Source organism: Protopterus annectens, chromosome 12.part0, assembly GCF_019279795.1.
Source record: "Protopterus annectens isolate FY-2018-M chromosome 12.part0, PAN1.0, whole genome shotgun sequence".
Classification (NCBI taxonomy): Eukaryota; Metazoa; Chordata; order Ceratodontiformes; family Protopteridae; genus Protopterus; species Protopterus annectens.
In genome coordinates, this window is record NC_056746.1 from 1,503,985,484 (window position 1) to 1,504,009,984 (window position 24,501).

A 24,501-nucleotide genomic window follows, 5' to 3' on the forward strand; every position below is an offset into this window, starting at 1 on the left:
TTTTTTCCAAGTGAAAAAAAAAATCACTTGGCTATCACTCTGTAATTGCCCTTTTCCTTACTATAGTATGATCTCGGAGTTAGTATATTTAGTTAGGGGGTGGGGGGGCTGTGGGTGTGCGCGGCGAAGCCCCTAACTTTGTAATGTTAGGTATTGTGTTTTGTGTGTGGTTGGACTACTGAATTTTTTTCCCTTGGAAAAAATAGATGTTCTGGCCTTTCGCGGAAGTGGTGGATCGTGTTTACTTGTCGCTGAAACGGCATTCGCTGTTTTGCCATTTCGGCGAGATAATATAGACCCGGTGATGACATGTTCAAGTGGATGAAGGAGTCAGAAAACTAAAATACAAAATCAGAAGAAATTACTCTCAGGAAATAAAACTTGTGGGGTGAAAAACAAGTCAATAGCCTAAATAGCAGTTTGTACTGGAAGATCAAAATATTTATTTCACTATTATGATAACCTTAATTGTTTTGCAGAAAATGCTTTGTATATAACAATGACAACCAACCATTGATCTTCCTGCATTTAAACTCTTCTAATAGAAGACCCTATTATTCCTCATGGTATCTGTATACAGAACTACGACTGATGAAAGCAAAATGTTGCTGCTCATAGATAGTGCAAAAAGGTAAATATCTATAAAATGTTTTAGTTAATGTCTGACTATTTGCATAAAAAGTAAATAAGAAATATGGTGAAACCAAATGATGAAGGTAATGACAAAGATATACAGAAGGAAAATAGTAAGGAAAATAAAAGTATTTTAATAAAATCTGTTTCACAGGGTTATCTAATGATTGCAACCATGTTTGTCACTACACTAGTCGCTGCACAGCACTGTGCAGTGGCAGCTGGTGACTTCAAATCAAAGGGGGGCTGCAAGAGATAGCTGAGTAGGTGGGGCCAATGGGAAGGGGTATGGTCAACTAGAAGGGGGCGGAGCTATGGTGCAGTGGGATCAATGCTGGCCATGCTTACCAGTTTATATGAAATAAATGCTCAGTCACTATGGCGCATGCTGAATACTCTACACAGCACATTGGACTACCTGTATATACATGGAACAATCAAGACAAAATGAAGTGGAGAAGAAAAAAATATTTCAATGCATTGGCTACATGACAGCTTACTTAATATCTAGATGGAAACAAAAAGGTTGCAAGGCATGAAAAAATAAATTATTTTTTAAATGCATTACTGAAATGCCAGTCAAAATCAAGTATAAAAAAACAAGCAGCATTTAACTCAAACCACTTGTCCTTGTACTGCAGTTCTAATTATAATTTGTATTCAGCTTTATAAAAGTACCAAGTAACATGCTGAAAGTATTGATCTCTGTGATACCCCTGCAAAAATGTTTTTTGCTTGCTCCAGGGTTAATACTCAGGACATGCACAGTATGTGTCGGTTTTTCATTTTTCAACATTTTTACATTGACATTACAGATGTTGGTCTAGTGCCCATTCCATCTAGATTACTGTATCAATCTATGTCTATATCTATCTATATATCTATCTATCTATCTAGTCATATAGATGCATTGGATATGTGTCACAATATCTACTGCAAAAACAAAGCACTTGTCTAAAAAAAAAATTACAAAATGCTCACATAAAGTTCTAATCTCACCAAAAACAATTCAACTAAATTGCACATGTAAGCTTTATTAAATCACAACTTAAAGCAATTACATTCTAAAACAAGAGCTAATGTATTCAATTACTGCATGCTGTCATTTCGACTTTTCTTAGACATAACTGAATGCAACTGTGTATCTCAAATGCAGTGGATTTCCTTGGAGAGGTAACTGACAAATCACCTTGTAACCACAGCAGGATATCAGAAATCCTGTTTTGTTCCTTCATCAAACCAGTCATAACAGTTCTAATCATAGACATTCTGCGATCAGTCAGAGAGTAAAATGTTCTATGCCGCGACTCAACATTATTGTCAGCATGTGGCCAATGCTCATGAAACAGATTTGACACTTTTCAAATGGAAAATGGAAGTAAAGGAGCAAATCTAGCAGATCGTGTAGCAGATTTCTTAACTTTACCACACAGGTATGTCTCTTCAAAGTAACATAGAAAGATAGCAAAGCTTTAGGAAATAAAGGCTTCATCACTTCATAAGCATTGTACACATTTTTAAATTAATAAAAACTAGCAAAAAATGTTTTATCTAAGCAATGCAACTCATCAGAAGAGTCATACAATTTAGACAACCTCACCTACAGAATCTTTCCCCAAATAGTTTGAGGTAAATTAAAGAAACAGGCATTCAGCATTGCTCTAGCAATGTACTGCCTTACAGATTTCACAACACCATCATATTCAAAATCTGTTCATAATTAACAAACTTGGATATCCAGCTATTAGATAACTAGACTCCCACAATTCCTAGCCTTCCATGATCATGATCTTGTGTTGTCTCACTAATTTTTAGTGAGCTTAACCTTCCTTAGGATTTTTTCTCATGTAAATAAGTATATACTGTGGAATGATCAAACACCTTCATATAGTATCACAACCTACGTGTTAAATAACACTAGAAATCCATCCTTGTTTGCTGTTCTTCTATACTCTATCTATTGATCTCTAGTGTTTTTTCTTTCTTAGGTTTTTGTGAGACCTTAGTATCTCTTATCATAAATTACTAGGTGTATCTAATTTTGTAATATGTTATAAAGATTTGTACTACATTTCTAATACAAATGTATTAGTCTTATTCATCTATTCTTAGATACATTTTTCCTTTTTCCTACTGAAATATAAAATATATAATCTTAGGCTTGTACTATAATTGTTAAAACGTCTTATGTACCAAATTATACTGTTATTGTCTTTGTCTTGACCTTTTATGTTGTTGTAATTTGTGGAGCTTTTCTCCCCGGGCCTCCACTGAAAATGGACATATATCCAGCTGGACTAGCCCGGTCAACAAATGTAAAATAAAAATAAATAAATAAATTAGTCTTCAAACAGTTAAAAAGCTAAACTCTGCATGGTATTGTAAGCGTGCTGCAGTTTGGAAGACATGAGACTGAAAAGAAGACACGTACATTTTCTACTAGAAGCACTCATAAAACAATAAACTTAAAACTGTACAAACTGACTTTCTCTATGAGGAAATGTCTCAAAACAGATCTGCTCTGTCCGACATTTTTATATCATCTTCTCTGCTTACAAGTACTGACAGCTGTCATTCAAGAAATTAATTTAGAAACAAAAATACCTGTTGTAGAGGAAATCTTGACACATCCAAACCTTGAATAGTAAAAGTTTTTCTCAAAGACAAACTAAGCTTCCTACTCTTATGTTAACATATGCTACCATAGCACTAGTGGTAGAAAGTTCACTACAAAATTCTAATGATGTCCCAGCCATAGCATCTTCCACCATGTGACAAGATGGATTGTTAGAGAAATGTAGACAAGCTTTACTTTCAGCAACAGCTCTGTATTTTTCTACAGCTGAAGAAAAAGGAACATCGTGATGTGCAACAGATCTAGTTATCTCTTCTCCAGAAGAAGATGGAATGGAAATAAACTGCCTGTTGTACTGCTCCCTTAACGTGTCCTTGCAAACTCAGTAGTACTTTCTGTTAATGTTCTTCTATAAATGTTCTACAAATTGCCATCAACAACTGACATACATGATCATGCTGACTTTTTGATCTGAAATATATGTCTGAAACACAGACCAGAGATTAAAAAACTCCACCAACAGTATCACACTCCAACTTACTTTCCACCACTTCTAATATTTATGTTCCATATCTTTTTAATTTAAATAACATGATCAAACTCAAATCAACACAACAGACATTTCAGCATACTGCCTATTTGACTTTGGTCATTAAAGTATCCTACTTTTCAATAAAATGTTGATTAAATGAAATGGAACATACACACACACACACACACACACACACACACACACACACACACACACACACACACACACACACACACACACACTACCTGAATCCAGTCTCTGTAGCAGCAGCAGTCCTGAATGCCCCCTTAGCCCGCGCAAGCTAACAGCTGGTTTCCGGGATGCAGTCCATGTGTTTCCCCGCGAGAGTAGGCTCCAGCCTGCGGGTGATGCAGTCCAGTGTCCTACTGTTCTGTGCGGTCGTCACTGCACAGACTTCTGGGCTGCAGGGCAGAGATGCCTATTTCCCCTATCCAGACTGCCTAACCCAGCAGTCTGGAGTTCTGTGAGTACCAGGAACTCCAAGCATGCATGCGTGGAGTTCCAGGACTCGCATTTTTTTAATTGTCTTTTCTTCTTTCTTTCTACAGGTGGGGAGCTGCAGTCCTGCAGTCCTATAGCATGAGCCGCCCCTGGCACTGTGCAGCAGTTTAGAAGGATATCATGACACTTATATAGGAATACCAAAAAGGAATTTTATCACTGATTTAGGTCCAATCTACTCCTAAGGGCTGTTGCAGTCATCTTGACAGCAACATTTTTGTTCTATTTTTTTAAATAAATTGAAAAAAAAAACATTATTTGTTAAGATCAGCACTCCACTAAAAATGAAATGTCAGGATAACTAAAAACATTGATTAAAAAGAAAAATAAGATATGTCAACATTTAAAGAAAACTAATTTTGAATAAAAATACAATACACACTTTTGCTTTGAGACTTCAAAAGGAAAAGAAAAAAGAGACGCTAAGAAGTGTTTATTTAATTCACTATAGGTCCAGCTGAGAAGTCAGCCTTTTAATGGGAAGTCGCCATGCAGAAAGTCTCCACCTCTTTTAAAACATTCAGTAGCAAATAGTTATATAAACAATGCTGAACTTACAGTTAGCTGTGAACAGTAAATGATACCTGTGTAAGGAGTACTACAGATGATAACCAACTGAACAAAATTATACCTGCATAAGGAGTGCTACAGATGATAGCCAACAGAACAGTCAGATGTATAAGGCCCTGGGACATGGCTGTTTGCAAAATGAGTACTGCATCCCTAAACATTGAATTCTAAAGATATTTTTTCTGTAGCCCACAGTATTGCAGAAAACTAATGATGCTCAAGTTGAGACTTAGAACTATTCAGACAGAAGGGAGGTGGCAAGTGAGTGAATTAAGTGAGGACCGTAAATGGAACAGGACAGACAACCTTCTCCTCTCACCCCCCAACACTCAGACTTGTGAGAGATGCACTTATATATCCAAATTGGAAGCCATGCACTCTCCAAGACCGGAATAGCTGGTCAAGAAGAGAAGCTCAACACCTGCGCCACACCTCATGGAACACATAGCCTTCCAGAACACCCACCATCACGGCTCTCACATAAAAACACAAACCACACACCCACCTTCATGGAGGCTCTCAACAGAAATCTACCCAAACAGCAGAGACCTCAAAGGCAGAAACGCACTCTACCACCACAGCACAGCACAAACCACAAGACACATAGGTCACCTACACAATGTGCCCCTCAACCTAAGCCCCTAAGGCAAAACAGATTGCCCAATACACTAATCATACGTGACTCAATAGTGAGGCATACTGATGTCCCACTCACGAGGTTGAATAAGGAGAAGGTAACAGTCAGCTGTCTATCAGGTGCCAGAATCCGACACATAACACATGCTCTCAGGTCACTCCACAACAAGTACAAGTATGACTGTCAAGATGCACTTTCCTGGACTACATGAAAAAAGACATGGAGGAGCTCTTGGATTATGTGGCCCAGACAGGTATGACCCTAGCCCTGAGCAGCATCCTGCTGTTGCCCAGAATGATACTGCAGTACAAACAGAAAATTACTAACTTCAACAATTGGCTAAGTTTCTGGTGTTGTTCTATGGGGGATCCAATATCTGTCTGCTTGGGATGACATGATTGACAAACCTCAGTGCTTTGCCAGTGATGGCCTGCATCCATCACCCCTGGGTTTCCGAATACTGGCTAAGGCTCTTGCCACCCCTATAGTGCCTTTTTAGGCAGTTTTCCAAAGACCGAATTACCATCATAACAGCTATAAATAAATGCAATCTGAGGGTCATGCTGCTCAATGCTAGAAGTCGAAATATCAAGATGCACTTGCTCAAAGCCCTCCTTAAAATGGAGAACATCTACATTTATGTTGTAATGGAGACCTGGTTTAAAGCAGCAGAAAGCACCCCTGCACTACCAGGTTATAACTCATTCCACACCTTTCGGTCCCAGAACTTGGACCAAAGCTACAAAGGCAGTGGTGTCTCCATAAAGGATATGCACGGCATAATGCATCGGAGATACTTCAGGTACAACTAACATTGGGCAAGACAGCGATTCAGGTCGTAGCCTGCTATAGGTCCCCATCCATGTCCCAAGACTCTTACTCCACGTTCCTAACCACCCTGGAAAATATTAGGGTCCAACCCAACACCCTCATACTGGGCGACTTCAACCATCCCTCCATTAACTGGAAAAACTATTCATGCACCAATACACTTATTCAACACTTCCTGGAATTCATTAATTCCAATGCCCTGGACCAGTTCATTCTTACTCCCACTAGAGGGAGCAACATCCTTGACCTGGTTATTATTAACATGGGGGATTGTTGCACTACACCAATAGTCTATTCCTCCCTAGTTAGATCCGACCACAAACTAATCACCATGGAACTCCACATCTCACCCACACCCCTCGCAGAAGTACCACCATGAAAAACTTTTCCAAACCTAACTCTAAAAACAGAGGTGGCTAACTTCATGCCAACCATGCAAATGGAGAATAGTTGCATGACTACTGACTCATACACCAATGCACTGTACAATCATGTACATAAATGCATGGAACTAGCCATACCCAACAGAACCAAGACACTCTCCTGCAAAACAAGGAAGCCAATCTGGTGGTCCCCTGCCATTAACAAACTCTACAACAGAAGGAAGAAACTGTTGGAGAAAAAGGTTAAGTCCCAAGACTGGAAAAACTCCCTTATTAGCCTCAACAAAAAGTTGAGATCCCTCATCAAATCGTCTAGAGCTAGCTATGAAGGCAGAATTGCAGCAGATGCTAAAGACAATGAAATGGCCTTCTATAGCTATGTCAGGATTCTCCACGGAAATACCCAGATTTGCTCTGAGTTACTGCAGATGTTACCTCCTATACTGAGCCAACAGATATTGCCAACATACTGGCTGACAGCTTCAGTGCCAACTTTACCCCCCCAAAGGACCAATCACAATACTGAAAGAATGCCAGGCACCCAGTATTACTGTTGCACAAGTTAAAGCTGCATTGCCTAAGGCCAAGAATACAGCTTCCATGGGACCCAACAATATCCCTGGCTGTGTTCTATATGAACTACAAAGTGAACTGGTACCACACATGTGTGCCCTGTTCAACCACAGCCTCACCTCAGGCTTTGTTCCTTCTGAATGGCGCATTGCTACAGTCATCCCTCTCCATAAAGGGGGAGCGACTACTGACCCTCGGAACTATTGCCCCATTAGTCTGACGAGTCTGATATGTAAGGCTATGGAGAGAATCATCATGGACCTAATTAATAAGGATATAAGCAGTCTCCAACACAGTTTGGTTTTGTGAAGGGTAGATCATGCCTGCTCAACATGGTTGACTTCTTTGAGTCAGTCACCAGAGCTGTGGATGAAGGCAAGGTAATTCATACATCCTACCTTGATCTGGTCAAGGTCCTTGATATCATTCCCCACTTAGGAATTACAGATAGACTCACTAAACTAGGCATCAGCCCCTATATCACTAGATGGGTTGCAAATTACCTCACAGATAGAACCCACTGTGTGAAATTAGCAGACTTCAACTCAGACTGCCGACCAGTCACTAGTAGAGTCCCACAGGGATCGGTCCTGGGTCTGCTCCTGTTTGGCATCTACTTCTCAGAAGTCCAGTCCAACATGGAGGGACTCTGGCTGACCAAGTTCACAGATGATTGTAATCTGGGAGCCAATATTAACTCCCCAAGTGATGCACACATTCTACAGAAAGGCCTCACTGAGACAAATGACTGGTATCGAAACCATGCCCTTAAGCTCAATGCCAAAAAATGCGTTGTTATCCCCTTTGGGAAAAACTCAGGTCCTACAAATTACCACATCAATGGTAGTCCACTGAACACTGAAGGCGTTATAAGAGATCTGGGAACACAGATTGACAGCAACCTCTCCTTTGACCACCACATTGCCACTGTGGTTAGAAAGTCCTTCTATGTGGCACATCTCATTACCAAGGGTTTTGCATCCAGGAAGAAAGAAGTCATTGTCTCCCTCTACTCTTCCCTCATTAGACCAGTCATTGAGTATAATGCCTCATTTGGCATGTACCTCACTAGACACCTGCTACAGCTGGAGAGGCCACAAAAGTACTTCACAAAGAGGATCCTAGGCCTTAAACATGTCTTACACAGACAGACTCAAAAAACGCCAGCTTTTCTCTGTCTCATATCGTCTACTAAGAGGCGATCTCTTCTTGACTTACAAAGCCATGTCTGATCCAGCTCTGTTAGAAATGGTACATCTAAAGAAATCCCAATTCCTCCGCACCACACACTCCAGAGACCTCAACCTCAGTACCACAATCAACAAAACATGCTGGAGGGACAGGTTCATAACCTAGAGACTGCCCATGCTCTGGAATAGACTTCCCATACATGTCTAGCAGAGCACCTCACTGGCCGTCTTCAAGAGAAATCCAGATGAGTGGATGGGAAGTAGAAAGTTCAACCTGGGAATCACTCCAGTGGTTCTACTCGATAGAGGCACTGGACACTAACATTGGGTAGCACCATGCCAGGGCAATTTTATGGGCTAGGCTTGTAAGGGCTCCAGGGTCATTAGCCTAGTACACGCCTATGAACTTATGAACAATGGAATTTAAAAAAGATAAGTGTATGTACTACATGTAAGAATCAGAAACAGTAGGTACTTCAGAAACAAATATGTTAGCTGTTTTTAACTTTTGACTGTGCAAGATTCTAGTGATTGGGAGTGATATGTTTTTATTACAGTAATGATAGATTCTTCAGGAGATTGTCAGTGTTTCAGTTGTAGTGTATTTGTTTTACTATAATGTTGCATTCTCCAATAAATGGTTGGTGTTTGAGTTACAGTTTAGTGTAATGTGCATAGCAGAGACTTTGTGGTTTGATGCCAAGATATTTACCCTGAGAATAAAGCTTGAGACATGAATCTTGACATCCATGTAAGGAACACTTAATAGAAGTTTATGATCCGTTACCTGATAATAATTCTTTGTAATTCATAGAGCTTCATCTGTTCTGTGTAAAGCACTAAGTGCTGTCAAACAGATAGCACAAAAGGCAAAAACAAAGTGCTCCTCCATAGAACTAATGGATTTAAAAGCTGCAAAGACTGTTCACTGTGTCACACTGTCTGTTTGTAATTCTGGCAAAGTGAAGTTCTAACATTGTAAAAGCTGATTTACCTTCAGCAAAAGGTAAAATTAATATTTTTCCAAAATACGTCTACAGACATCAAAATAGCTTATATATGTATATATAGCTATAAATATATATATATATATATATATATATATATATATATATATATATATATATATATATATATATATATATATATATATATAGGTAAGCACTAGGCTTAGCAGCCCTTGTGGGACATTTTAAGCCTAAATAACCTATCACATTTGGTTATAAATTGACCTTACCCACGAAATGGCCAATAATTATATATTACCCCTAATGAGAATAACTAGGATCATACCATAGATAATAGGAGGGACCCATGCATGGGCTAAAGAATTTAGGAGCTGCCTCTGTTTATTAATGGTACAGGGGGCAGTTTCTCATCTATAGATCTAAGATGTGCTTAAATATGGACAGGGATGAACTTTTTTATGTGAATGGGAAGTCTGTTCCACAGCAGCAGTATCCTCTGAGAGACATACCTGTCCCTCCAAAACATTCTGTTGATGTTGCAGAAGAGGTCTAGATCCCTAGCCCGAGTATTTCTGATGCCATTTGACTTGCTGATGTGCCATAAATCCATCCGTAAAGGTTTGGGAATGCCTTGTATGCCAAACACAAATCACCTCTTAGCAGTCTGTAGGATACCGAGTTATAGTGACTGCGCTTTAATTCAGTCCATGTTGGACATGCTGTTTAGGCCTTGTATACTTTTAGTAAGGTGCTGTCTCTGTTGGTGTTCCAGTTGATGCATGGGTCCGAACAGATACATGTCAAAGGTAGCATTATATTCAATGAGTGGCCTATTCAGGCTGTATATAGCTCTCTCTCTCTCTCTCTATATATATATATATATATAGAGAGAGAGAGAGAGAGAGAGAGATAGATAGATATATTGTGTGTGTGTGTGTGTGTGTGTGTATATGTGTATGTATATGTAATTCAATAAATATATATATATATATATATATATATATATATATATATATAGTTTTCTTGTATCTATTTTTTGAGCTATTGATAATGGGTGGTCCCATGAGATTTAAACGTCATCATTCTCTTTAATGCCTTGTGGCTCATGTTGCTTCTCTGCTATGTAATACTTGCACAATCCCCAGTGCAAGAGTCTTGTCACATTATTATGCCTTTGAGTATACAGGCCCTTTGCCATTAGTGTATCATACCCAGCAACAAGATGTGTGGTGAAAAACTTGCCAAGTGTTATTTTGTGACTTGTCATAGAGGGACATTAAGATATGCTGGCCAGTCTAAAGCATGCTTCTTTTATGGAGATTTTTCTCATTTCGTTAAGAACTGTGACATGTTCTTCCTGGTTAGGAACTTCTGTAGTTATTAGATGTGTCTAGTGCAGTGCATCCTGAAGGAGGCATTGAACTCAGTAAGTGGCCTAATCAATGCTTATGTTTGCAATAAGAAGTCATTATCCACATAAATCCTTCACAAAATAGAAATCATTTCTTCCTTAAGCTGGTATGTCTGCAGTTTAATCAGTATAGGTCTTGGCTGATGTCTCATTTTTAACTGAGAGTATTTACTCTGTGTGCTCTTTCTAGTTTAATATCAACAACATAAAGTCCAGTGCATGTGCTGAGACATTTTCTCATAAATTCTTTACAATCCTTCCTTTCACATTGTTTTAGTATTGCTGTAAACCTCAGAATGTCTCTGCATGACCTCTCCTCGAGTTCAGTCAGATTTTATGCCATTTGTTCATACTTTACTTGTTATTCCACCATTTTGTCATTCATTTTCTTTTCAGAAATTTGCATACCAGCTATTTGTCTTGAATGCCTTGTTCAAACATCTTTTGTTTCCTGCAGCCTTGTTTTGTTTGTTTTTATATATATATTTTATTAGGGACCCACTTGAAAATCCTGTAGTGCATTTGGCCAATCTTTTTCTCTGTGGTGATTGAAGAGTTTTCTCCTCCAGTTGCCATAAGTATCTGCTTTTCCTGCCGCTACACCACTGCAGTGATTTCAGTCTCCTTGAAGAGTTTTTACAGCTGGTCTCCTTTTTATTTTATTTTTTAATTTCCTTGTTGACCTTCTGGACATCACAGACACTTCAGATACCAGGTTATGTTAACAATTTACAGTAGTTTGTTGGCTTTTGCTAATTTAGACTCTTTACTGCAAGGAGTTTTGTGTTTAGCTGTTTACACTACCTCTGCCATCTTGGCAATCAATTGTTGAAACAAATCTTTCACTAGTCTTGGCATAAACATGTCTTCCATAAATATTTCCATTTGTAGCTTTTTGTGGTTTGCACATTCCTCTGTATTACACACATTTTCATAAACTTTCCAAAATATCTCTGTAGGATCTTGGGTATTTTTTCTTATCATAAGCTCCTCAAGTTCAACTACAGCTCTGCTTTCTATTGCCTAAGTGATTATGCTAACATTTTTGCACTCTATAGTTGATTTAAAAAAAGATAGTTGTTTAGCATTATCCTTTCTAAACTCATGAGTATTGTTCAAAATATTATTCCTTTTACTCTGCAGTTGCTCTTCTTCTTCTGTGAGATTCTTCATTTGCAGCACTTTAACTCTTTTCAAGGCCTCTGTGTAATTCATATTAATTATTTCCTATACCCCGTTCTTGTTTCTGCCATGTTTGAAACTCCATTTTCATTTTAACACACTCAGTAGTTATCCCTTCTAAAGTTATTTTTTATCTTTTGTAACAAATCCTAAATCATATATATTACTCAGTCTTTAAATTCCTCTCTTTGTAACAGATAGGTATGAAAACATCAGTGTCTTATGTGTATAAAATTGTGTATCAATATGTTGTGTTTTTATCTTAGTTTTTATTGAGACATGGTCTGCTATAGTTATTACCTGTGTTTGAAAGCATTTAATTATTTACACATGCCACTGTGAATATCTAATTTCTATCCATTGTAGCCCGGTTATTGTATCTTTGGTTTAATATGTGCAATTCTATTTGCAGTGCTGGGGTTAGGGACAGGGTAGGGTTGGAGTTTGTACACATGAGTAAATGAGTGCAGGTGTAATAAAACTAACCCTAATCTTACCCCTGCCCCTAACTCCAAAACAACACATTATGTTAATAAAAACACTTTCCCTAACAGTACCAGTATTCAGGGGATGCATGATATGGGTTTTGTAGCTGGGATTTACTGATATTGGAAGAGAAGTTTTCAACGTTTTGTGATTTTCTATTTTTCTCTGCCAGTCATTGGTGCTTTTGCTTTTGTTCCTCTTGTTTGTGCGTGCCACATTTCTGTTGTCAAACAGGCATGATATAATCATATATATAGGTTTACAAGAAGGTACTAGGCTATCGGCCCAAGGGCCTAAGTAAGCCTAGCCAACAAGGTTCCCTGGCTTATGCCACCCAAGAAAGTTATTTTCCTGCACCCCTGTCGAGCAGAGCCACCAAAGTGATGCCCAGGGTGTATTTCCTATTTCCCATCCACTCATCAAAATTTTTCTTAGAGTGCTAATGAGGAACTTTGCTTGACATAGATGGGTAGCTTGTTCCAGAGTATAGGAAATCTCTGGGACAGGAATCTATCCCTCCAGCATGTCCTTTTGTGTTGACAAGGTTTAGGTCCTTAAGGGTTTGACATAGCTTTATATGTCAGGCAGAGATCATCTTGGAGTAGGCGATATGCTATGGAGTAAAGCTGGAGTTTTTTGAGATAGTCAGTGTAGGGCATCTATTTGAGGCCAGTAATCCTCTTTGTGAGGTACTTCTGTGGCCTTTCCAGCTGCTGCAGATGTCTTGTGAGGTACATTCCAAAAGGGGTGCTGTAATCTATAATGGGTCTAATGAGTGTCAAGTAGAGGGAAACAATGACCTCTTTTTTCCTAGATGAGAACCCTTTTGTGATGAGATGTGCCACATAGAAGGATTTCCTGACTACTGTGGTGATGTGATTATCAAAGGAGAGACTACTGTTCACCTGGGTCCCAAGGTCTCTTATCACACATTCGGCGTTAAGTAGACTGCCACCTATGTGGTAGTTCATGGGTACAGAGTTTTTACCAAAGGGGATGACAATGCATTTTTGACATTGAGCTTGAGTCCATGGCTCTGACACCAGGCATCAGTCTCAGTGAGGCCCTTCTGTAGGATGTCCACATCATTTCGGGACTCATCTATGGCTCCTAGTTTGCAGTCATCTGCAAACTTCATTAGCCAAAGACCTTCTGTGTTAGCCTGTACTTCAGATAAGTAGATACCAAACAGGAGAGGTCCCAGGACTGAACCCTATGGTACTCCACTTGTCACTGGTTTGAAGTCAGATTTGGAGTCTGCAACTTTTGCAGTGTGGGTTCTGTCAGTGAGCCAATTGGCAACCCATCTTGTGACATAGGGATTTATACCTAGTTTAGTGAATTTAGCTATAATTCCAGAATGGGGGATGGTTTTGAAAGCCTTGGCAAGGTCAAGATAGGCTGTGTGAACCACCTTACCCTCGTCTACAGCTTTGGTGACTGCCTCAAAGAAGTCGATCAGGTTCAGGAGGCATGATCTGTCTTTCACAAATCTGAACTGGGTGGGGTCCAGAGTTTGGAGGTTATCAATGTCTTTCTTTATGAGTTCTATGTTGATACATTCCATGGCCTTACAGACCAGGCTCGTCAGGTGAATAGGGCGATAGTTCCCGGGATCAGTGGTGGCTCTGCCTTTGTGGAGTGGGATAACTGTTGCCGTGCACCATTCAGTGGGTGCAAAGCCTGATGTGAGACTATGATTGAACATGGTGCTTAGGTGGGGAGCCAGTTTGTTCTGAAGTTCATGTAAAACGCAGCCTGGAATGTTGTCCGGTCCCAAGGATGCTATGTTTTGGGCTTTAGAAAGTGCAGCTTTTACCTGCATAGTTGTGATTACAGGGACTTTGCATTCTTCCTGTATAGATATGGGCCCTTTAGAGGGTGAGAGGGGGGTAAAGTTAGCACTGAACCTATCCGCCAGGATGTTGGCAATATCAGTTGGTTCTGTAATTTTCATGCCATTGTGCTGTAACTCAGAGCAGATCTGAGTGTTTCCATTGAGATTATTGACATAGCTATAGAATGCTTTGTGGTTGTCCCTATAATCAGTGGCGATTTTGTTTTCATAGCTAGCTTTGGAGGATCTTATAAGGGATTTCAGCTTCTTACTGAGGCTGACCAGGGAACTCCTCCACTCATGGGATTTTACTCTCTTTTGCAACAGTTTCTTCCTTCTGCTGTACAGTTTGTTTGAGAAAAATCTCCATAAAAGAAGCATGCTTTAGACTGGCCAGCATATCTTAATGTCCCTCTATGACAAGTCACAAAATAACACTTGGCAAGTTTTTCACCACACATTTTGTTGCTGGGTATGATACACTAATGGCAAAGGTCCTGTATACTCAAAGGCATAATAATGTGACAAGACTGTTGCACTGGGGATTGTGCAAGTATTACATAGCAGAGAATCATTGGAAACATTAGCCATAAGGCATTAAAGAAAATGATGACGTTTAAATCTCATGGGACCACCAGAATGGCTTCCTTTTTTTGGAGGATAGCGTCTTGGTTCTATTTGGGATAGTACAATCCATGCACTCGTTAAGTGCTTATAGAGTGCATCTGTATAGGATTCAGCAGTTGTAACTGATTTGCCCATCTGCATGGGTGTCATGAAGTTCGCCACTCCTGTCTCTTAAGAAGCATGAAGTTGTCTTTGGTGAAATTGTTTACCATGATTTCCTTAATGGGGGGGTGGGAGCAGGATGTGGATATCTAGGATGATTAGATTATGGTCGGATCTGACCAACGAGGAGTTGACTTTAGGTGTGGAACACCGGTCACTCATGTTGGTAATGACTAGTTTTAGAATATTGTTGCCCCTGGTGGGGGTGTGGATAAGTTGATCCAGAGCATTGGAATTTATGAATTATAGAAAGCGTTGAGCAAAGGAGTTGGTACATGAGTAGTTTTCCCAGTTAATGGTGGGGTAGTTGAAATCACCCATTATTAGCATGTTTAGTTGAACCCTAATATTTTCCAGTATATCAAGAAAAGAGGAGTGGGAATCCTGGAGCATGGTGGGGGATCTGTAGCAAGCTACAATTTGGATTGCAGTTTTGCCCAGAGCTAGTTGCACTTGGATAACCTCGGATGCATTATGCTGAGCAACTAGCCTGGAGGTGTGGATATCCTTAATGAATATGGACACACCTCCGCCTTTGGTGTTCCAGTCCAGGTTAGGTGGCCAAAAAGTGTGGTATGAGTTATAGCCTGGTAATGCAGGGGTGCTCTCTGGAGCCTTGAACCAGGTCTCAGTCACTGCACAGATATCGATGTTCTCCATTTTAAGGAGTGCCTTGTGGGACTGCATTTTGAGGTTTAGACTTCTAGCATTGAGTAGCATTATCCTCAGTTTTTGCTTGCCTGTTCCTGAACCTTGCCTAAAAAAAGCACTATAGGGGCAGCAAGAGCCTTAGCCAGTATCTGGAATCCCAGGGGTGATAGGTGCAGGCCATCTCTAGCAAAGCATCATGGTCTGTCGACCATGTTGTCCCAGGGAGACAGATACTGGATCCCCTTAGAATGACACCAGAAGCTTAGCCAATTGTTGAAGTCAATCATTTTGTCCTTGTACTGTGGTATCATTCTGGGCGATGGCAGGATGCTACTCAGGGCTGCATGCCTGGGCTACAAGATCGGAGAGCTCTTCCATGTCTCTTTTCATGTAGTCCAGGGAGGTACGTCTCAGGTCATTCACACCAACATGGACAATGACAGAGTCATATTTGTACTTGTTGTGGAGTGACCTGAGTGCGTGGGTTATGTGGTAGATCCTGGCAACTGACAGGCAGCTGACAGTAACCTTCTCCTTGTTTAGCCTGGTGAGTAGGACATCAGTGTGCCTAACTATAGAGTCACCTATGACTAGTGTGTTTGGTACGTTGTTTTGCCTTATGGGCTGTGGTTGAGTGGCACACTGTGGGCTATGCGTCATTTGGGTTGGGGGTGGAGGTTGCTTGCATTTCTGCTTTGTAGGTCTCTGTTGCTTAAGCAGATTATTATTGAGAGCTATTGAGAGCCTCCGCAAATGTTTTTGTGTTTCTATGTATGGATTTTGGTGGTGTAGGTTTAGTGGGACTATGTGATGAGTGTGGTGTGGTGCAAGTGTTTACATTCTCCTCTTGACTGTCAAGTTCAGTCTTGCTTGAAGTGAGCTTTACCTCCAGTTTGGCTAGATAAGTGCATCTCTCACAGGTTGTGGTGTTGGGTGGTAGGAGGAGAGGCTTGTCTGTATACATGAGGCAATTGCTACATTGCCCCAAGATGCCCAGATTCATCGGATAGACAGGAGAGAACATGGGAGCTGACCCTTGGACATACCTGAATAAAAAACTACTTTCCTCTAGACAAGTGAGGAAAGTGAGTATAAGAGCTGTTTTTCTCTAAGTAAGTGAGGAAAGTAAGTACAAAAACTGTTTTCCTCTAGGTAAAGAGGAAGGTTGAGTGCTGTAACAATTTGTAGCTTATTTAGTGCTAACAAGTTCTGAACAAGTGCTGAGCACGAATAAGCAAATTCAAGTGCTAAAACTAAGAATATGTACCTGGATCTTGTGGTAGATAGGCTACCTAGTGCGTATCACTCCCACTGATAAGCTCAGAAGCTTACAAACAGTCCTGGATACAGCAAATCTTTATCTGGACTAGACTAGTTACAGGAAAGGTGGGAAACAAGCGCACACACTGGCTTTTAAACCAGAAAGTTGAAAGCGATGGAAAAACTTCTCAAACAGCCAATAAACTACAATTTCTGGGCCAGAAACCACTCCTGTGGTAGATAGGCTACCTAGTGCTTACCACTCCTACTGATAAGCTAGAAGGCTTCCCTCCAACGCAGAAAGGCTTGGGGGGGCTCAGAAGCTTACAAGCAGTGCTGAATACAGCAAATCTCTATCTGGACTAGACTAATTACAGGAAAGGTGGGAAACAAGCGTAAATGTGGACTTTTAAACCAGAAGGTTGAAAGAGATGGAAAAACTTCCCAAACGACCAATAAACTACAATTTCTGGGCCAGAAACCACTCTTGTGGTAGATAGGCTACCTAGTGCTTACCACTCCCACTGATAAGCTAGAAGGCTTCCCTCAAACACGGAAAGGCTTAGGGGGCTCAGAAGCTTACAAACAGTCCTGGATACAGCAAATCTGTATCTGGACTAGATTAGTTACAGGAAAGATGGGAAACAAGTGCAAATGTGGGTTATTAAACCAGTAAGTAGAAAGAGATGGAAAAACTGCCAGATGACCGATAAACTACAATTTCTGGGCCAGAAACCACTCTTGTGGTATATAGGCTACCTAGTGCTTACCACTCCCACTGATAAGTTAGAAGGCTTCCCTCCAACACAGAAAGGCTTGGGGGGCTCAGAAGCTTACAAACAGTCCTGGATGCAGCAAATATGTATCTGGACTAGACAAGTTACAGGAAAGGCAGGAAACAAGTGCAAACACAGGCTTTTAAACCAGAAAGTTGAAAGAGATGTAGAAACTGCCAAATGGCCAATAAACTACAATTTCTGGGCCAGAAACCACTCTTGTGGTAGATAGGCTACCTAGTGCTTACCACTCCTACTAATGAGCTAGAAGGCTTCCACCCAACACAGAAAGGCTTGGGGGCTCAGAAGCTTACAAACAGTCCTGGATAGAGGAAATCTGCATCTGGACTAGACTAGTTACAGGAAAGCTGGGAAACAAGCGCAAATGCAGTCTTTTAAACCAGAAAGTTGAAAGAGATGGAAAAACTGCCCAAACAGCCAATAAACTACAATTTCTGGGCCAGAAACCACTCTTGTGATAGCTAGGCTACCTAGTGCTTACCACTCCCACTCATAAGCTAGAAGGCTTCCCTCCAACACAGAAAGGCTTGGGGGGCTCAGAAGCTTGCAAACAGTCCTGGATATAGCAAACCTGTATCTGGACTAGACTAGTTACAGGAAAGGTAGGAAACAAGCTTAGATTTTTTTTTGGAAAGTGGAAAGGGAGAAAGGAGAAACAAAAGATAATTCAAAATTAAGGACCTAAGTGGCTTGCCCTTCATGCATGCACATATTTTGTAATATAAACTGCATACAAAAATCACTATATACAACTTGTTTGCTCATATATTTGCTAATTAGCTTCTTTTGTTACACAAGAATAGTATTTTAATATAATTCACTCATAATTCATACAGTATTCAAGCATACACTTTCTATGTTCTTGTTAGCATGAGGTCCTCATCTCAGCTGCTTTGTCATTTTATTACCTTCCAGAAAATGTTACCTGTATCCCTAAAAACTTACTGTGTACAACCAGACTTGAGATGCCAGACTAAACAATAATAGCACACTAAATAATAGAATGAAATACATGGAGCCAGTATATGAGATAAATACAGCCTTACCTACTTGTAGCCAATGTAACAAGGCATGCTGAGCTGGTCATGCACTCCCACACAGGTTCATGTGCATTTGGGTCATTATGTTACACTATCCTTCCAATCCCAGAGAAATGGTTGGTGCTGTTGGTAGAGCCATTAACTACTATTAAATGAACTACATTGGTTGTAGCCACACCTTAAACAAGGATTGTCCTAGATAGCGCACAAAGTGGAGAACTCAGCAAGCCACTGCTAGAATCAGTTTGAGAAAGATTATTTTTTGACTTGGTATTCTCAACTGAGGAAGGAGACAGAAAACTATTCAAAAACATTTGCAATGCCAGGGTGTGGTCCCAGTGCTGCTTAGGTATGTGGTAGGCATAGCATAGTGCTGGCAGTCTGGTTAAAAGGGTTGTACTGCAAATTACAGCAGCCACCTAACTGGCAGAAGTTGCATTACTGAACCATAGTCAAGGTAGCTGCACTAATGACAGTAACATGTCCAACATGTTAGTAACAGCAAGGTGACATGCCTTAGGCTAAGTGCATTTATATGGACAGTGACATGCCTCATAGCTGCAACATAAGCAATGTGAACAGGCCACAAAGGGCCAGCACAGCAAATTGCTGACTTAGTTAATCATACAAATGGGGACAAAAAGGGTGAAAGTTAAGACAGAAAAGTGCAAGTGGCAAGCAAAGGAACAAAAACTAACTTTAAGAAAAAATCGGTGGAGGAAAGAAGGGCTTATTTTTGGGGACAAGTTCACATTTTATTTTGTTTATAAGAAGGGTGGGTGGGGAAGGTAACAAGCTGTTTGTGTGAGAAGGAAAGAAGGAGTAGGCAAGGTAGCAAGGATATACAAACAAACATAACATGCACACAGAGAAAGATTAAGCAATTTGGCTACAAATGGTGTATCAAACAGTGGAGAGATACAGATATACAGAGGGAGATGGGAAATCTATACTACAAACAGGATATATGGAGTGACACATACGAAAGAGCAACACCATGATGGGGAATAGGTTGGGATTCTTGGAGCCTGTCTGAGTGGCTCAGAGGAAACCACATGTAGACAACAGTCACCTCTGTGGTTAATGTGATGGATAGGTTCTGCCTCTGGTGGCCCAATGATTGTGGGATGTCCAGTCATTTAGCTTTATCATCGGTAATAGGAGGTGCTGTATGGTGGAAGTGTTTAAGTCCAGCTGCCACAGCACATCTCAAACGTGACCAGCCTCTTGACCTAATGACATGTGACCAGTAGAGATGCCTCTGTGCCGCTCTCAGAAGAAACCCCCTTGCCCCTGCCCTTAGAGTTGGTCATGGTGGCCACAAGCAGGTTCTCTAGGATGTCTTCACCAGGGTGATCTTCATCCTCCTGCTGAAAGACAGGGATGGTGACTACTGGTGATCTAGCACAGGGCACATCTTCTGGCACAGACATGGTGGCCACTGCCACACCACATGCTGTACCATAGCTGGATGGTAGAAGAAGAAGAAGAAGACAAAATCAGAACAGAATAAATAAAGCATTAGTACATGTTAGGTACCAAAAGAATTTCAGTTGCACACTACAGCTATGGACATAGTATGCATCCCCTGCCTACTGCACATTCTTTCAGTCCTCCTTTGACAGGCCTCTCTTTTCAAGTTGGTCTCCTGGGCCACTGTAGTAGGAAGTTGAGACAGTTCAGTACACTGTGTCCCTATCAAAAGAAAGCAAAGAAACACGCAGACAATTGTCAGAAAAAGAAATACAAACATAACTTGTATACAGTTCTTACTGTAAACATGTTGGTGCACTCTCTCAAATCTCTGCCTTCCACAGATAGAGTAGGTCAAGGTTACACCTCCACTGGCCACTAAAATGATGTCTGTACTGCTTACCAGAGTGAGTGATGCTAGTATCCTCAGTCTTCATCTCAGCAAGCTGGTACCAGGAATCAGTCTTATATAATAAGGTATCATACATTTCCAGCAGGTGGTCCTAGTGGTGCCTGTGCAGCAGGTACAAAGAGATCTTGGTTTCCTGCCTACACCAAGCAGTAGCCCAGCTGAACCTAGCACTTGAAGGGGTCATGCCCACTTTTTTGGTCTTCACAAGGAGTGAAATTGTAGCCCTGTTCATACAGGTCCAGATTAAGAAATCATGTGACACTCATCTTTGTGCACCAACAATGTGATAATGAAAGTATCATTAATGACAACTCAAGTGTTATGTGCTTTACAGGCTCAATGCACAAACATAGCATGAATGTGTCCCATTATTTTGGGGATGGGCAGGGATGAGCATAGCAGCAATGCCTGAGTCTGACAGTACAATGTGATATGTCAGTAATTCAGAGATGATAGCATTGTTACTTCATCAACAAATTACCATGCTGTGAGGTTCATTTTAGCATGATATAAAGTGTAGTCATCATACTGGCGAAGACCATGCTAAGATGAGCAAGTCAAGAATATGATTTCAATGAGCAAGATTTTGTCTGTGATATAAGCATAGTAAAAGATGAATTTCATGGTAATGTAGCTCTATACTGCTCAGCATCAATAGACAGTAACAGTTTACAGGGTGGTGTATCAAAACTGAAAGGCATAATAGATGAATTCCTATGTGCACAGAGTATAAGAAATGCTTCAGGGAAACCAAAAACCCTGTACATAGATCAAGACATGGCTATATCAACAGATAGAAAGGACAGGCACAGGATGTGAACAGCACTATTGTATATCTGCACAGTGCAACACTAATGTGGTTAATGAGTAATAACAACATAGGAAATGGTAGGAATGTTTACAACATAACAGTAGACATGTATGTGTCCACCAAATGGCGTGAAAGAGGGCAGTGTTAACTTATAGGGGTCAGGCAAACACAGTCACTGACAGACACTAACTGATGTGTAACTGTTTGGTGTACATATTTTGTCATTGGCTGAAGAGGGTGGTAATGCCTGGAGAAGTTTACCAGTCAGGAGATGGAGATATTGTGGCATCCCTATGTACCCATGGCATGTTTATCTTGGAAAAAGGTAAAACCAACAAGGCATTCTGGGACCAGATGTGAAAGGGAGTGGTGCAGGACAATAATACTATGGGTGGCCATAATAAGGCACTAGTACAGGTGCATTGCAGTGTCATCAGTATGATATTGTATGCCATGGCCAAGGCAAGAGACATGGCCAGGGGCCACCAAAACAAAAGTAATTTACAGAGGTGGAAGAGTTACTGGTAATGATGAACAAACTGTTTCTCCTGGTGGTGGCTTAGATGTAGGTGCTTGGCTAGTGATGGCTGCTCATGTGTTTCTAGGAGATACACCGAGTTAGTAATATTATTTTTATTTATTTTTATTTATTTTACATTTGTTGACCAGGATAGTCCGACTGGATGCATGTCCATTTTCAGCGGAGGCCCGGGGAGAAAAGCTCCAAGGGTAAGCAGATACAGCATTACATAATACCAGCATTACATATTACAAACAGACTATTTACAAAGATTACATAAGTAAGCAAGTTAAACAAGTTCCACAGGTTAGAGATAATCCTGAGCGCAAGTCAGGATTAAATTAAATTACACAGTAAACTGGTTAACAGATTTTTACACATAAAAGAACACCACAACAGTAGAACCACAGAGGACACTTCACGAAGAACGGTGAAATAACCACTTTTAATACTAGAAAAACGAACGACTTAGTGCTTTCACCAGTACAACTGGCTTCTTCAGAAGACTCTGAAGAAGCCAGTTGTACTGGTGAAAGCGCTAAGTCGTTCGTTTTTCTAGTATTAAAAGTGGTTATTTCACCGCCCCTCTGTGGTTCTACTGTTGTGGTGTTCTTTTATGTTTTGTGCCCCGAGTGGGTTTTTTATGTGTTTGCTAAGATTTTTACACATTCTAGAGAGAGTTAGCCAGGCTTGATACATTGACATAGCCAGTTAAGTGACAAATGTTGTTTGAGTTTAGTTTTAAATTGACCTAAGGTGGAAAGTAAGGTAATATCAGGTGGAAGAGAGTTCCAGGATCTACTTACAGAGATTGCAAAGAGAGAGTCACTGGCTGTGTTATTAATTTTGCTAGTCTGAATTAGTAGTTTGTTAGGGGATCGAAGCGGTCTAGGATAGTTATAGGGGGTGATAATATTTTTAAGTGCAGGAGTATTGTCCGGATTATTTAGGATTTTATAGGCCATAATCAGTTGTTTATACTGGATTAGGCTGGGTAGTTCAAGCCACCCAAGCTGATTTAGATTGATGCAATGATGTGTCCTAAAAGGCAGCCCAGTGGCAAACCTGGCAATGTGATTGTAGCAAATTGAGAGTTTGTTAAGGACAGTCTTGTTTAAATTCGAGAGTAGAGGGGATGCATACAGAAGGGTTGAAAGAAGGTGAGAGCGAGCTATGGCAGTTTTAGCTGGAGGGGTTAGGAAGGCTTTTATTCTGTAAAGTGACCCTAGTTTTTTATTGATGGTTTTGATAGTTTGGTTAACATGTATGTTGAATTTTAGATTATTGTCTATGATGACACCTAATAGTTTTGTAGACGGGTCAGGGAGATTATTGTGCCATCATTTGAATTTATGATAAAGGTGAAAGTGATAGACCTACGTGTTGGTGAAAATAACAGCATTTTAGTTTTTTTGGGATTTAGGATCAGACGACGTTCAGAAAGCCAGTTTTCTATTGTATTAAAGGTGGTCTGAGTAGCTGACCATAACTCTACTGGAGATGTGGCTGAGCAAATCATTGTAGAGTCATCAGCATATTGGATACAGCTGACTTTTGGGATGACAGTATAAAGGTCGTTAATGAAGATGGAGAACAGCAAGGGCCCTAGTATAGAGCCTTGTGGTACTCCAAGGGTGTTAGGTAGAAGGTTAGAGAGTTTGTTCTGCCAGAGGACAGCCTGCTGTCGACCATTCAGGTAGGATTGAAACCATTGAAGGGCTCTAGTATCTAGACAGAATGTTTGCAGGGTGTGGATTAAAAGTTGGTGATCAACCATATCGAATGCCTTGGAAAGATCCAAGAAGAGTTCTGAGGATATATAATTATTGTTGCGATTATGGTTTATGGTGTTGGTAAAGGCTAGGAGGGCTGAAGTAGTGCTGTGATTAGGACAGAAGCCATGCTGAGTGTCTGCCATTAGGTGATTCTGGATTAGGTGGTGCATGAGTTGTCTGTGAATACATTTTTCCATAATCTTTGCAAGTGGAGAGAGTATAGCTATTGGCCTATAATTGGAGAATTCAGTAGAGCTGCCTCCTTTGTGAAGTGGGGTTACATAGGATATTTTCCAGATGGTGGGAATTTTAGCTTCTACTATGGTTCGATTGATTAGTATTGAGATGGGGTAAGCGATAGCATCAGCTGATTTTTGTAGGTACTCGGCAGGGAGTTGATCAGCAGAAAGTGTAGTGGGCTTTAATTTTTTGATCACGGTACGGATAAGTGAAGTGACGACTGGTTGGAAGCTGAATGCGAGTAGATTTCTAGGGGTGCTACTTTCAGGACCAGGGGAGTTAGGAGGTATTTGGCTAGCTAGGGCTTGAATTGTCTCAGTAAAGAATTGGTTAAAACTGTCAGAAACATCTTCAGGGGTTTTATCAATAGTAGCAGCAGGGATTGGGGTTGAAGTTTGTCCAG